This window comes from Scardinius erythrophthalmus (assembly GCF_964197995.2).
Source record: "Scardinius erythrophthalmus genome assembly, chromosome: 5".
NCBI classification, from domain to species: Eukaryota; Metazoa; Chordata; class Actinopteri; order Cypriniformes; family Leuciscidae; genus Scardinius; species Scardinius erythrophthalmus.
Genome location: NC_138225.1, coordinates 31127390 through 31143911, shown reverse-complemented (window position 1 = coordinate 31143911; position 16522 = coordinate 31127390). Strand labels below are relative to the sequence as shown.

The window sequence follows — 16522 nt, the reverse complement described above, 5'->3', positions numbered from 1 at the left end:
CCTTATTGATTATAGGATCCATATATTTCCACAAGCCTGCGCTAGACATTAGTGATGACTAATACTGATATCAGATTCAAGTGTACTTGAATGAGGGGGGCGAGTTATTTCCCTCTAGAATCAGCAAATGCTGTTTGATCAACCTGGATTCGGGTGCGTCCATAACCTCTGTTCTAATTTAATGTTCCTTTAGATAAGTGTACGTGGAAATACCACAGGCTTGACTAAACTAAAGCCATTTTAAGAAAAGTAAGTTGATCGACTAACGTCTTTTAATGGTGGTCATGATCTCTACTAGCCTAGAAATCTAGACGCACCCTAGCGGCATCAAAATGTATTGTGCAGCCAGGGTAGTCTAGCAACTCTCCGTTGACTTTCGGAGCTGTAAAAACCTGAATTGGGTCAGGCCAATCACATCGTGTATAGAGTAGGCGGGGCGGGCTTAACATAATGATGACAGAGTTTCAACGGTTCCCTGCTACTTGAAAACAAAGAATGGCCGCGTTAGCTCCTCTGTTGGGAAAACGCTCTGGTTGGTTGAAGCGCTGTCCTATTGCATGCAGAGGGAATTTGAAAGAAAATGTCTATGGTGAGTTGCCAGACCTGACATCTTGATGTAGGTCTGGCTTGCCAGGTTAGACCTCTACTAAAGTGAAACGATTTAATTAAGTTCCTGAGGTGGCATTCAAGGGGGCTATGTAAGTGTCTTGTTATTTTGTACATGTGAAAATGGCAAATCTCAGATATTTAGCCAATTACCTATATAAATCAGACTGGCGAGATTGTGATCATGCAACCTCGAGAGAAGGACTGCAAAGCGATATAGTTTCCTGATCTAAACGGGTAAAATATAATCAGAGTTTAAAAGAATAATCAAATATTCGTTCACGTTTAATGATGCACAGATATCATTAAAACCTTTTCATTTATGGAGTCAGATGAAATAACGAGAAAATACATATGAGAATTGTGTTCCATTTAATCTTGTTGTGTTGCGTAAAAGGAAAGACAGTAACGCGCAGAGAAACCTTCCCCGTACTATTGGAAACCCCCATTGGACCAATAGACGGGCTTACAACAATGTTAAAAACATGACCACAGGGGGTCTTTAAAAAGCAGTTCTATCATAACTCTCAGAGTGTTTGGTCTCGGAATACATCTGCGCTGCTGCTGTTGCTGTTGGTTATTGCTGCTGCAGAGCAAATTATGGGACTTGCAACTGCCAATTCATGCACTGCTGTAAGCAATTCATACATGCTGTTGCTGTACAATATAGTGCACATGAATTGCCCACAACAGATCTATACTGGTGCAGCTGGGGAATATGGAGGGCTTCTGAAAGCACGCTGCACTGCTAAGGCAAATGCTAACCAAGTATTTCAAGGTTTAGTGTGCAAGCTCATTGGCTACTGATACAGCGGGAACCAATCAGCTGTGCCCTATACAATGATGTAATTGCAATCAGGTTGTGTTAAAGGTCCCATTGCATGGATTATTTTATTATTTTAGAATGTTTCCTGGGGTTCCCTTATAATGTTAGTATGTTGTTTAGATAAAAAGTTGATATAATTTAGAAATAAAAGGCATATTTGCTAGCCTGATTTTAGCCTCTGATTTGAACACTCTGTTTGAAGGGGCGTGTCTGCTGTGAGACTTCAGTGTAAACGCCCACTGCTGTGATTGGCTGACATGCCTGCATATGAAATATCCAGAGGTGGACAAAGTATACAACTTCCTTACTTGAGTGAAAGTACAGATACTACTGGTCAAATATTACTCCGTTACAAGTAAAAGTTGTAAAGACTGATTTTTACTGTAAAACTGTAAAACTGTAAAACTGTAAGACTGTAAAAGTACAAAAGTAGCCTACTCATTTTTAAAAGCACTGAAGTATCAAAAGTAAAAAGTAAATGTCAATGCATTGTTTTATTATTGTTGCATTGTAGTCGTATGTAATACTTACAGTACCTTATGCCTCTGAATCCATGCCTGCCTACCTACCCTCATATCAATATCAAATTTATTTCTAGAACACAGTTCCAGTAGTGGGATTGAATAAGTGTGAATAAGTGAATAAGTGACACCCAAATGGCTGTTCCTTCAAATAGTGCCCTATTTAAAGTTTTTTGGCTTTTAGTATGAATATGTTAGCCTTACCGTTATCTATAAGTTAGTGTGCTCCAAAACAATGGCAAAATTCGCATTTAGAAGACAAAACCCAACGTTGAAAACGAAAAGCAGGTTGATGTCAGCATCCAACGTTAGATTGACGTTAATCTCCAATGTTGTATTGTGGTTGAAAATGAAAATTGGTTTGACGTCAGAAACCAACATCAGCCGGGTTCTTACGTCAACCCGACTTTCATTTCCAACCAAAATGCAACCACTGCAACCAAAATTATCCCCTGACTGACGTTAGGATTGTACTTTCTACTCAAGGACCTTGACAGAAATGTAGTGGAGTAAAAAGTACGATATTTGTCTTTCAAATGTAGTGAAGATAAAGTAAAAAGTTTCCAGAAAAAAAGTACAGATACTCAAAAAGCGTACTTAAGTACAATACTCAAGTAAATGTACTTTGTTTCTGTCCACCTCTGGAAATATCTAGCATTACATGTGGAACTCTCTCGAAAACTTTTACTATTACAGCTATTATACATTTTTACTATTACAGCTTAAATGGATTAACAAATCATGAGAAGTTTTTTAAGTATTTAGATCTATTCCCATCACATAAAAGGTTGCAGTGATGAGCATTGAGCAGATGACAGTCTGTTGATCGCGTGAATGAAGAATGCACTCTCATTAATGCTTTCACCAATGCAAACATGAGGTAAGAGCTTTGTTGTGCAGTGTAACAGCATCATTGATTTCATAACGAGTTTTGGCAAGTATCCAGATAAACTCGCGCTGTGTGATTGACAGCTTGGGTGATTGACAGCTTGGGTGATTGGAAAGGCATTGTTCTTTGATCGCTTTCTGTATATATATATTAATCACAGTTTAAGTAAGATTATTTTCATCCTACTAAGAGAAACGATGTGAAGTTGATCGTTTAGTCACTGGCTTGATTTACTGATGCATAAACAGTGTTGAACGATTTTGAGAGAAGGATTATCTGTCTGAACTTGAACAATTACACATCAGAAATTCACATTACCCACTGGTTCTTCGGAGGCTCGGATGAAGGAACTAAAAAAAAAATACTTTTGTGTTCATTTGTACATACAAACACTGAGCAACTGCCATGCTTCGCTCGTTTGCAAGCCATGATGTCTCTCGAGGAAAAAACAATATCAAGTCAAGTCAAGTCAAGTGTATTTGTATAGCGCTTTTCACAATACAGATTGTATCAAAGCAGCTTCACAGTATTAAATTAAAATAATACAACAAGGTTTGTTTCTAATGGAATTTATTGATTGATAAAATTAAAATTAAATATCCACAAAATATCCCCAACTGAGCAAGCCAAAGGCAACAGTGGCAAGGAACCGAAAAACTCCATCAGGTGACCTATTGGAGAAGAAAAAAAACCTTGGGAGAACCCAGGCTCAGTCGGGGGCCAGTTCTCCTCTGGTGTTTATGAACTAGAGACCTGATTTAACTGTAAGATTAAAAATATTATATGAATGCCTGGCTGAAGAGATGCATCTTTAATCTAGTTTTAAACTGGGAGAGCGAGTCTGAGCAACGAACAGTATCAGGAAGGCTATTCCAGAGTTTTGGAGCTAAATGTGAAAATGCTCTCCCTCCTTTGGTGGATCTGGATATCCTAGGTATGACCAAACGCCTCGAATTTAGTGGTCTTAAAGAGCGCGATGGATTATAGGGCGATAGAAGATCCGTTAAATAGACTGGAGCTAAGCCGTTTAGGGCTTTATAAGTCAGTAGCAATACCTTGTAGTTAATACGGGACTTTATAGGTAACCAATGTAGTGATATTAAAATCGGTGTTATATGATCATATTTTCTTGATCTAGTAAGAACTCTAGCGGCTGCATTTTGGACTAACTGTAGCTTGTTTATTGAGGATGCAGGACAACCAGCTAATAAAGCATTACAGTAATCTAGTCTCGAGGTCCTGAATGCATGAACTAACTTTTCTGCATCAGAAACTGATAGCATATTACGTAGCTTAGCAATGTTTCTAAGGTGGAAGAATGCTGTTTTTTGTAACATATGAAATTTGATTTTCAAAAGACAGGCTGCAATCTAATATAACTCCCAGGTTCCCTTTCGTCATCAGGGAACTCCGACGCCTCGTCGGGGGAGTTCCCCTGACGAATTGGGATCACACTAGGGAGACCAACTGCCTTCGAGTGAATTAAAACGAGCCAATGAACATTGGCATGCAACATTTGCATTCCGCAGCCCTCCTACGAGTGCGGGTATAAAGGCGGAAGCAAGCGCATACACAAATGCTTTTTGCTTCGGAGCTGACCGGTTGTGTCCTTTCTGAGTGAATGAGCTTTAAGATTGTATCTTTCTTACGTTCTACGAGTCTGCTGTTTCGGGAGGGGATCTCTCTGTGTTGGTGAGATGGCGTTTCAGTGACCACGCGATTCCTGTCTGCCGGCTACGTCTACTCACTGTTAATTCAAAAGCTGTTTTCACAGCTGGTAAACGGTTGAGTGCGCACAGCAGGCTTGCAGTTTCCCCGCTGTGTAGCCGCGTTGGATCCCTGTGTGCTTCAGCATAATAAAGAGAGTACTTTCTTCCTGAAAGAGCAACACGAGTGAAGATCGCGTCCTTATCAGGATGACGTTTCACTCGTGTTTCTGGATGCGATCGTTTTCCTGTCCTCATTGACGGCCACGATCGCTGTTTCACATGCCTAATCAGTGTGTTGAAGCTGCGTTCGTGGGTGGTTCATGTTCTCTCATGAGTGCATGACCACGTCGGCACGTTGTTCGTCTCTCCCTTTTCGTAAGGGCTTGAACCCAGCGCGCGTCATTTGGCGCTCAAGATGCGCGGTCATGATCAAGACTCGCGTGCCTCTATGAAGTGAGTCCCTTTGTTTATTTCCCGATCTAGTTTCTCTTCTGGTGCACCAGAGGAGGGCTACTTTGGCAAATAACTTTGGTGATCTGAGGGTTACAGTGAGCATGAACCACTCACTCCTCTAGCGCATCGCAAACATGCTGAGACTGTGTTCGTGGGTGGTTTATGCTTTCTTATGAGAGCATGACCACGTCGGCACGTTGTTCGCCTTGCCTGCAGGCTTGAGCGCCCAGCGTGCCGTGTGTCATCGAGGCGATGGCCACGTTCACTGTCTTGCATGCCTGGTTGACGGCCACGATGACTGTTTCACATGCCTAGAGAGTGTGTAGACTGTGTTCTTGGGTGGTTCATGTTCTCTCATGAGTGCATGACCACTTCGGCACGTTGTTCGTCTCCTCTTTCTCGTAAGGACTTGAGCCGCTCAGCGTGCCATGTGCCATAGATGCTTTCGGATGGGGTTCTGGTCCTTCTCATGAGGGACAGAGCATTTCATTCGGGGCTCCAGAGGAGGACAGATGTCGATTACTACATCGGAGAGAGGGCTGTTATACTCTGAAAATGATGCTGATTTCCTACTATAATGGTGTGTTCTCATGCTGAAGATTCAGACTTGGCAGCCACACTTTCCTGGGCTATTCTAAAGTGCCTGGATGTGTGTGAAATTTTTTTGGCAGTATGGAAGCTTTTTGGTGCCAATATGGCAAGCCAAACATGCCTAAATCTGCAGAAGTTTTTCCTCTCTCACTACCCCTACACTTTCACTGCACGTGGGTAGTTCTGACTCGGGGTGGAGCTGCGCTTAGTGACTGACCGTGATTAGTCACAACGCTGGCCCTCGGTCAGACGATGTCCACACTGGTGGTCCAGAAGCGCCTCAAAACCAGCCTGCTCAGAGTCTGTTTCCCCCCAGCAAAAGGAAGGGAAATGACCCTGAGAGAAGCGACCCAGAGTATGTGACGTTCTGCTCTTTGGGAGTGTGTGTCATCACCACTCCTTCCCCCGGGGGAGGGCCGGGTGGAGAATTTTGTTTCTGTTCCGCCGCTGGTCATCCAGTCAGCGGTACCCAAAGTTTGAGCAGTCCACTTCCTCTGAGTCGCTCACAGGCCCCAGCGCTCAGATGGCAGTGAAGGCTTCGGCCTCATCACTCTCGTCTCTCGCTGGGTGAGGCGGAAACCAGGACTCGATGCCCCCGGCACCGTTTCCCCTCAAGGTCGAGATTGGCAGTAAAATAAGACCAGTCTCCTCCGTCCGAGAGGGTCAGAATGGCAGTGTGCGCCGCCCCGAGCTGCGCCGCTCTCGTTCCCCTCTCCCCAGCTCTCAGATGGCAGATGGGCCTCGCTCCTCATCTCCTCCCCTTCTCTCGCCAGGTGACAGCCCGCAGCAGAATACTCTAGGGTGTTCTCTGCCATCTGTCCCCCGGTGGAAGCAGGTAGGTGTTGTCCAAGCACACACCCAGGCCCCGCTCTCGGCCGCTACAATGCCACCGGAGCCGTGTCCCTGCCTTTCACCTCGCTACCCCTCCGCGGGTACGCCAGCGGTGCGGGTGGGCTCGTTGCGGCAGTTTCTCGGAGCCTGGCTAGCGCTCCCGAGGCCGTTGCACTGGCTCATCCACACCATCCGGCTCGGCTATGCAATTCAGTTTGCACGCCGGACTCCCAAGTTCAAGGGCATCCACTTCACCCGTGTGCGTCCAGTGGATGCTCCTATCTTGCGGTCCCTCCAACCGATATGAGGTCAAGGTTTTACAGCCCTTACTTCATTGTACCCAAGAAAGGCGGTGGGTTACGGCCAATCCTGGACCTGCGAGTATTGAATCTGGCCCTGCACAAGCTCCCGTTCAAGATGCTCACGCATAAACGCATTTTCGAATGCATCCGTCCCCGGGATTGGTTAGCAGCGATCGACCTGAAGGACGCGTACTTTCATGTCTTGATTCTTCCCCGACACAGACCATTTCTTCGGTTTGCTTTCGAGGGTCAAGCATATCAGTACAAGGTCCTACCCTTCGGGCTGGCCCTGTCACCCCGTGTCTTCACGAAAGTCGCGGAGGCGGCCATTGTTCCCATGAGCGAACAAGGCGTTCGCATTCTCAACTATCTCGACGACTGGCTCATTCTGGCGCACTCGCGAGATGTGTTGTGCGATTACAGGGACATGGTGCTCCGGCACCTCAGTCAGTTGGGGCTTCGGGTCAACTGGGACAAGAGCAAACTCTGCCCCGTGCAGAGGATCTCTTATCTCGGTATGGAACTGGACTCGGTAGCCCAGACTGCGCGCCTCACGGAGGAACGCGTCCAGTCAGTGCTCAACTGCCTCAAGTCTTTTCGAGGCAAGTCAGCGGTCCCACTGAAACACTTTCAGAGACTCCTGGGGCATATGGCAGCCGCAGTCGCAGTAACGCCGCTTGGTCTGTTGCATATGAGACCGCTCCAGCACTGGCTTCACGATCGAGTCCCGAGGAGGGCGTGGCAGAGCGGCACATTCCGGGTCAAAGTCAACCTGCACTGTCGCCAAACCTTCGTCCCTTAGTCGGATCCTGTGTTTCTACGGGCCGGAGTGCCCTTAGTCCAGGTTTCCAGGCATGCTGTGGTATTCACAGATGCTTCTGCCAAGGGCTGGGGGGCCACGTACAAAGGGCATGCAGTCTCGGGTCTGTGGATGGGGCCCCAACTGCATTGGCACATCAACTGCCTAGAGTTGCAAGCAGTACGCTTAGCCTTGTGTCACCTCAAGGGCCTTCTCAAACACAAGCACGTACTGGTCCATACGGACAGCACTGCAACCGTTGCGTACATCAACCGACAAGGTGGTCTACGCTCCCGTCGTATGTCGCGACTCGCCTCCCACCTCCTCTTATGGAGTCAGGAGCATCTGAGGTCGCTTCATGCCGTTCATGTCCCCGGGGAGCTCAATCATGTGGCCGACGAGCTTTCACGTCAGCCTCCCCTTCCGGGAGAATGGCGACTCCATCCCCAAGTGGTCCAGCTGTTTGCCTCTCCGGACACGACCCATTGCCAGTGGTATTACTCCCTGACCAAAGGAACTCTCGGCATGGATGCCCTGGCACACAGCTGGCCCCGGGACCTACGCAAATATGCGTTTCCCCCAGTGAGCCTTCTTGCACAGAACTTGCGTAGCACAGGCCCCGTATTGGCCAACCCGGACTTGGTTCCCAGAACTCATGCTCCTCGCGACAGCCCCTTCTTGGCCGATTCCTCTGAGGAGGGACCTACTTTCTCAGAGAAGGGGCACCCTAGTGCACCCGCGTCCAAACCTTTGGAAACTCCATGTCTGGTCCCTGGACGGGACGCAGAGATTCTAAATGGCCTGCCACAGGCAGTGGTAGATACCATCTCTTCAGCTAGAGCCCCCTCTACGAGGCGCCTCTACGCTCTGAAGTGGAACCTGTTCGTCGGCTGGTGTTCTTCCCACGGGGAGAACCTACGAACTTGCCCGGTCAGGGTCGTGCTCTCCTTCCTACAAGAGGGGTTGGAGCGAAGGCTGTCTCCCTCCACTCTCAAAGTGTATGTTGCCGCAATAGCCGCACATCACGATGTAGTTCACGGTAAGTCCGTAGGGAAGCACGACCTGGTCATCAGATTCCTCAAGGGTGCTAGGAGGCTAAATCCACCTCGCAATTTGCACCCTGTACCCTCTTGGGACTTAACTTTAGTGCTTAGAGCACTCCAAAGTCCTCCTTTTGAGCCTTTGACGACAGTTGAGCTTAATATCCTGTCCATTAAGACAGCGCTCCTGTTAGCATTGGCTTACTTCAAGAGGGTAGGGGATCTGCAGGCTTTTTCAGTCGACGAATCGTGTCTAGAGTTCGGGCCTGGCCTTTCTCATGTTATATTGAGACCCTGGCTCGGATATGTGCCCAAGGTTCCTACCACTCCCTTCGCGGACCAGGTAGTGAACCTGCAAGCGCTGCCCCAGGAGGAGGCAGACTCAGCCCTAGCTTTTCTCTGTCCCGTCCGGGCCCTCCGGGTTTATATAGACAGAACGCAAAGCTGAAGCGAACCTCAGATAAGCTCTTTGTTTGTTATGGAGGCCAGTAGAAGGGCAAGGCTGTCTCCAAGCAGAGGTTAGCCCACTGGCTAGTGGATGCTATCACCAGGGCTTATGAGTCCCAGGGTGAGCCCTGCCCACCCAGGTTGCGGGCTCACTCCACTAGGAGTGTTGCCGCTTCCTGGCCTATGGCACAAGGCGCCTCGCTAACAGACATTTGTAGAGCTGCGGGCTGGGCGACACCGAACACGTTCGCTAGTCTTTTTGCTCCGTTTGGTTACCCAACAAACGGCCAACCTCGAGAGTTCCTCCATCACCCCCTCCGGTGCCAGGCGTTGCGGACCGCCCGGCACCAGGTCTGCTACCTTCAGTAAGTAGTTGCTAGTAGACTGGGTGCCTTTTCCAGTGGTCCCTGCGGCGTCCCATGATTGCCACGTGCAGTTCAGCCGTGTCTTCCCCTTGACAGACTCATTCTGTCGATCCCAATTCGTCAGGGGAACTTCCCTCGATGAGGCGTCGGAGTTCCCTGATGATGAAAGGGAACGTCTCGGTTACGTATGGTAACCCTCGTTCCCTGAGTCCAGGGAACGGAGATGCCTCGTCCCGTCGCCATGCTGCTGTACCTTCGCGGAAGACTGGACACCGTCCGGCTCCTAAGCGAAAAGTATTTGTGTATGCGCTTGCTTCCGCCTTTATACCCGCACTCCTAGGCGGGCTGCGGAATGCAAATGTTGCATGCCAATGTTCATTGGCTCTTTTTAATTCACTCGAAGGCAGTTGGTCTCCCTAGCAAGATCCCAATTCGTCAGGCGAACTCCCCCGACGAGGCATCTCCGTTCGCTGGACTCAGGGAACGAGGGTTACCATACGTAACCGAGACGTTTTTTACTGTAGAGGATAAAGTAACAGGACATCCTACTATGTTAAAGTTGTAGTGTGAGAGGTTTTGTGGGTGGTTTTTTGAACCAATAAGTAGTACCTCTGTCTTGTCTGGATTTAATAAAAGAAAATTACGCGTCATCCAATCTTTTATATCTTTAACACACTCTGTCAGTTTAGATAATTTAGCGTTTTCATTCGGCCGTGATGAAATATGTATTTGAGTGTCATCAGCGTAACAATAGAAACTAATTCCATGTTTCCTTATAATATTTCCAAGTGGCAACATATATATTGAGAATAGTAGAGGGCCTAACACAGATCCTTGCGGCACTCCATAGTTTACTGGAGTTATGATCGATTTTTCTCCATTTAAATACTGTAAGTATGATCTCAACCAGCTTAATGCTTGTCCTTAAACGCCAGTATAATTTTGTAGTCGATCTAAGATTATTGTGTGATCTATAGTATCGAACGCAGCACTAAGATCAAGTAAAACTAATATTGAGATACAGCCTTGGTCAGAAGCTAAAAGTAAATAATTTGTGATTTTAACGAGCGCAGTTTCAGTTCTATGGTGCGGCCTAAAACCAGACTTTTCATAGATGTCATTTTCTTGCAAGAAAGAGCCCAGTTGAGCGGACACAACTTTTTCTAATATTTTAGACATAAATGGAAGATTTGAAATTGGTCTATAATTTGCTAGGTTATTATGATCTAATTGTGGTTTGTTAATGAGTGGTTTTATAACTGCCAATTTAAATGTTTTGGAACATAACCTAAAGGTTAAGATGAGTTAATAATATTGAAGAGAGGCTCTTCCACTATAGGTAACACTTCTTTCAGTAATTTAGTTGGTATAGGATCTAATAAACATGTTGTTGTTTTAGAGGAAGTGATAAGTTTATTTAGCTCTTTTTGTTCTATAGTTGTAAAGCACTGTAATTGTTCTTGCGAGGTGATAATTGAGGCTGAATTATAAGGCGCGATTGAAGATTGAACGTTTACAATTGTGGTTCTGATGCTTTCTATTTTCTCAGTGAAGAAGTTCATGAAATCATTACCACTAAACTGTAACGGGATATTTTGTTCTGGTGACGCTTGTTTATTTGTTAGTCTAGCCACGGTGTTAAATAAAAACCTTGGATTGTTTTGGTTATTTTCTATTAGTTTGCAGAGATGCTCAGCCCTGGCCGCTTTTAGGGTCTTTTTATAACGTGACATACTGTCTTTCCACGCGATTCTAAAGACCTCTAAATCAGTTTGTTTCCATTTACGCTCTAAATTACGGGTTTCTCTCTTTACGATGAGTGGGACCAGTGATGTTTTGCTTGACCCCAAAGGAGTTTAATAAATCTGTAAACGCAGTCTCTAACGCATCATTTGAATTATCTACGTGTATGTCAAAATCTCCAACAATTAATGCTTTATCGACGTTGACCAATAGATCTGAGAGAAAATCTGCAAACTCTTTTAGGAAATCAGCGTAAGGCCCTGGCGGTCTATATAAGGTAACCAAAGCTAAAGATAATTGGGATTTTTTTCTTACATCTGAGAGCGTAACATTTAGTACAAGTACTTCAAACGAATTAAACTTGTCACCTGTTTTCTGGGTAACATTAAGAATATCTCTATAGATTGTTGCAACACCACCAATCAGACGGGGCTCATGCTTATATTAGTATCCAGAAGGAGTAGACTCATTAAGACCGAAATGATCATTTGGTTTAAGCCAGGTTTCAGTAAGGCAAAGTACATCGATGCTATTGTCTGTGACTATTTCATTTACAATAACTGCCTTAGGTGTGAGTGATCTAATGTTTAGAAGACCTAGCTTAAGAAATTGTTTTTGTTCACTAATAGCGAGATTTTCTGTTTCAATAACAATTAGATTTTTCCTAGATCCTGCAGTAGATTTATTTGATCTCACTAAACGAGGAATAGACACAGTTTCTATGCAATGTTATACACTAGTATTTATATCAATTAAGTTGGTGCAGCAGAGACTGTAATTTGAACTTTTGGTTACTAGTCAAACGGTATTTAACGACTTGGAGATGTAATCAGACAGAAGATCTGCTCCGATTCTACTTGGGTGTAAGCCATCAGCGCGGAAGAGCCTAGGACGCTCCCAAAACAGATTCCAATTATTTACAAAGAGCAGTTTCTGCTCATTACACCATGACATTAACCATTCATTTAGCACGAATAATCTACTGAACTTTTCATGCCCTTGTCGGTACGTGGGAAGCGGTCCAGACACAATGATCGTTTTTTTAGGCGATGTGCTGCGTACCGTCTCGATCAGGCTCCAAAAGTCTTTCTTCAGAACCTCCGTCTGCCGCAGCCTGATATCGTTCACTCCCGCGTGCAACACGACGGCTCCGACACGCTCCTTATCGTTCAAGATCTCGGGTACCCGCGCAGCGATATCGAAAACACGAGCACCAGGAAAGCAGTGAGTACGCACCTTACTTTTACCGAACGTAGCGTGGACGTGCCGGACGATGGAATCGGTGATGATCACAGCATCGCGTTCCGTTTCGCGAAGAGGGGAGAAGCGGTTCTGGGTGGAGATCTCGAAAACCGGGAAGGGCGGAGAGATTCTTGCTCTGATCCTGGCCCGCGTCTTCCGCTGCGGAACCATCCAGGGTTCGTGGTGGCGTGTCGGAGCCGGAGTGAACGAAACCATGGCTGATCGTGGCCTGGGCGCTCGGAACCAATGCAGAGAAACGCACGGAGTAGACGAGGTCAGAGTCAGCGGGTTAGTAACGGTAATCACTGATTTGTGTGCATCGGCGCGAGATGTTTCAAGAGCTAAACGCCGGTCCCTCAGCTCGGCTTGTCTCACTAAAAGGTCGTGGATCTGTTTCTCAACAGCTTCTAGCTCAGACTGCAGTGCGTGCAGCTCAAATGTGTCCTCACCTGCACCAAAAGGTAGACTACTTACATCTGATATATACGCCATTTTAACAGATGGACAGTAAGTTAGCAAGGACGCTACCAGTGATGCTATCAATATTAATACTAATTTATGACTGAAGTCTTGGATATAATCCGTCTTTTTAGTGGTACGGGTGTAGAGTAGATGCACGATAGGCGAAAAAATTTTTGTTTGTAAGTGAGTGTGGAGAAGTCGCGTTCAGCCGTGATCCACAGGAGTAACCTATAAGAGTATCCGATGTTAGATCACTAATAGGCTTGAGACGCGTCTGCTCAACAGTCCGCGTTGTAACTATGAGGTGAGGAAAAGTAGAAAATGTTTGTTGTAAGTGAGTTTAAAGAGAAAATCAAGAATTATAAATCAATCGATGGAGCTCCAAAGACAACAGCGCGTTCAGACGCGACGCATGCGCATTCGTCAACAGGAAGTACGTCGTGCTCGTGTATATTGTCATATTCTCATGGGTGGGCCAAATTCTTTTTGCGGGCAAAGAAGAGAAAGGGGAGGTAACCTTTCTCCTTATGACGACATAAAGGGAATATTTCTACAGTAGATTCGCCCGTCTGAGCTTTCATTTTCGCAAAGATACCCAGGGCTTGGATTACACCCATCAAAATGACTAGCCTCTGGGGGACCATAGGCAGGCTAGAGAAACTCATATTAATGTTAAAAAACCTCATAAAGTGAAATTTTCATGCAATGGGACCTTTAAGGACCTATTAGCTTGCGCTATCTAGAGTTTCATGACAGAACTTTGTATTTCAGACTGATGCAAGAACATATCCTGTGTGAACGGTCACTATAAAACACAAATTAATTCTGTCTCCTACACACACACACTCCCCACCCCCACAGTGAAATATAGTTAAGCCTTTCCCTAAGCCAATTCACCTCCTCCAATCATACACAAAATACATCAAATCCCACCAGATGGTAAGTGTGATTGCAGCAACTGACCCACATGCTGTATTCACCTTATTTTCCATGACAACAAGGGCAGCGCCATTACGCTCATTTTGTCATCTTACTTCCGGCTGAGCGGGACTTCAACTTCCGGCTGAAAGGACCTACGCTAGTTTCTAGCATAATTCTATAGTTGTAACGGTAAAATATGTTAAGTATTATATGCTCAGTTAGGGGCTGACATAACAATTGGATTAAGATGATAGAACGATTTAACCAACGGTGTTACGAACACAATGTAGCTAAAGCGATCGGAGTGTTGTGGTGTGCTTTACGATTTACACGTGGAGCACCTAAGGCAATGGCGGAAGGCGCTAAACTTGAAGTGCTCACCCAAGCGCTTTGTGTTCGTACCATGTGTGTTATGTGTGTTCGTACCACTTTATGGACGGGAGCAGACTGACGAACGAACACCCTTACACCGAGTAAAGGCTCGGCTACGATGTTCTGGTAAAGAAGTCCCGCCGGGTGCTGAACAGGTTGTCAGATTCAGGTAAGCTACCTAACTGTTGTTACCTAACTTACCTATCTATGTGCTTGTTAGCCTAACGTTACATGAAGTCCGTTCTATGAATACATTTAAGATTAGTAACGAGCTGTTCACAAAATACAACGAATCTTGCATGATTACCATTGGCCACCTATATGTCATATTTCTTATATTTCGTTTACTTTGTTATATGGACCTAAGGGTCTGAAATAAAGAATGAATGAATATTCACGATAGTACACTATATTATGGTACATTACAGTCTTACAATAGCTCACATTATTCCTGTAAGGAGGCCAGCTAGCTACATCTCTCACTCAGATATTGATTTTGACCTACGGCGAGTTAGGAGATTGTGTGTATACTGTCTCTTTTTTAATGCATCTCTCTTTTTCACACTGTTCTAAGTATGAGTGCCATCATAAATTAATTAATTCTCATGATCTATTTTAAGTACTAATGTAAAAATTTTTATTGTTCTATTATTTCCTTAGATCATCGATGAGAGTCAGTGTTGCAGTGGACAACTGTGAGGATGATCACAGCCACATGCCCCAGACCTGTGATGCAGAAACACAATGGGAGGATCCATCCGTCTCTGATCCAACTACACTTCAAAATCTCAACTCATCCTGAAGCCTACTACATCTGAAATTGGAACACAATGCGTTGAGCCAGTGCCATAGTACATAACTCTGCTGAGAAACGACCACCTTTGTCAGCTCTACACAGGGTCGACATTGATGCATTCCACTTGCTCCTGATGACTCTGATGAAGCTGCGTCTTAAAGGGTTAGTTCACCCAAAAATGAAAATTATGTCAGTAATTACTCACCCTCATGTTGTTCCAACCCCGTAAGACCTTCGTTCATCTTCGAAACACAAATTAAGATATTTTTGATTAAACAGAGCTGTCTCACTCCTCCATTTTTTTTTTCTCAATTTGTGTTCCGAAGATGAACGAAGGTCTTACGGGGTTGGAACAACATGAGGGTGAGTAATTACTGACAGAATTTTCATTTTTGGGTGAACTAACCCTTTAATTGCAGGGTGATCTTGCTGAAAGGTTTGGTGTTTTTCAGTCCATTGTAAGCAAGGTGATTTCGTGTTTGCGTGACATCATGGAGGAGAAGTGTTTCAGAGAGCAGTTTCCAAACACAACATGTAGAGCACAATATATCAAAATATCGCAAATGTATATATTGCAATATGCATAATTTTTTTTTGCTTTAATAAGCTTTAATCAGTTTATATAATTCATACAGTGAAAAACTATGCAGTGTTTTACTTTTACATTTGATTATTCAGTTTCTGTTGTTAAATAGACCTAATGTAGGATAACCTGAACCCCGTGGTTTACACTGATGTTAAAATAACACATCTTATATACAGTAAAACACTGATGTTCACTTTCACAAGTTGAAGGGATGTTTTCTTGTTACAAAAAAAATGTGAAACACATATGTAGGTTACATAATTTTAAATCTAATTTAAGTTAATTTTATATACTTTAAGCATTATCGTATCGCATATCGAATATAGCATTGTTTAATGAGTTATCGCATATCGCATTTTTCTTCAATAACTTAATAACTTCGTCCAGGCAATGAAATAATGGCAGACAGAGGCTTCACCATTACTGATCTCCTCTATGAAAGGAAGGTGAAACTTGTCCTCCTTGTGAATCTTGTAAAACATATGTTACCTGTTGTGAATATAGTTATTTTTATAAACATTTACAATGTGCCCAGATGTTACCTGTTATGAAGTTTTTTTAATAAACCTTTACAATGTGACCAGATGTTACCTGTTATGAAGTTTTTTTTATAAACCTTTACAATGTGACCAGATGTTACCTGTCAGTTATTTATTATAAAACAATATAATGTGAGCTCTGTAGATTCCCCTTAAAACTTAAATGAATTAAGTCTTCTAGTTAGAAGGAATAAGTCACGTCAAGTTTGCAAATGAATACCATCTTGGTTTATTACTTATGAAATTTAAATGGTGAAATGTATCTACATGAAGGTCAGTAGAAGGTGTCTCTAGCTTCCTGAAAACATCAAACACTTCTTACAACTGATTTTATACAACTTATTTAATCGTTCATTTAACCAATTACCTAATCTCCGATCCTTAACCCTAAATATTCTAATTCCTTATTATTTACAAATATTTTTTTATTGCTGCTCCGTCAGCTCCTTCTGACAGGACGTAGTTAAATATTCCCATAGGTT

General features: G+C 44.4%; 1 protein-coding gene across 1 annotated transcript in view; it reads left to right on the top strand.

Moving 5' to 3' along the window:
* The window catches only part of npffr2a (neuropeptide FF receptor 2a), a gene marked incomplete at both ends in the record, with an annotated part of 50315 nt that overhangs the window by 7767 nt on the left and 26026 nt on the right, over positions 1-16522 (top strand). The window lies entirely within an intron of this gene.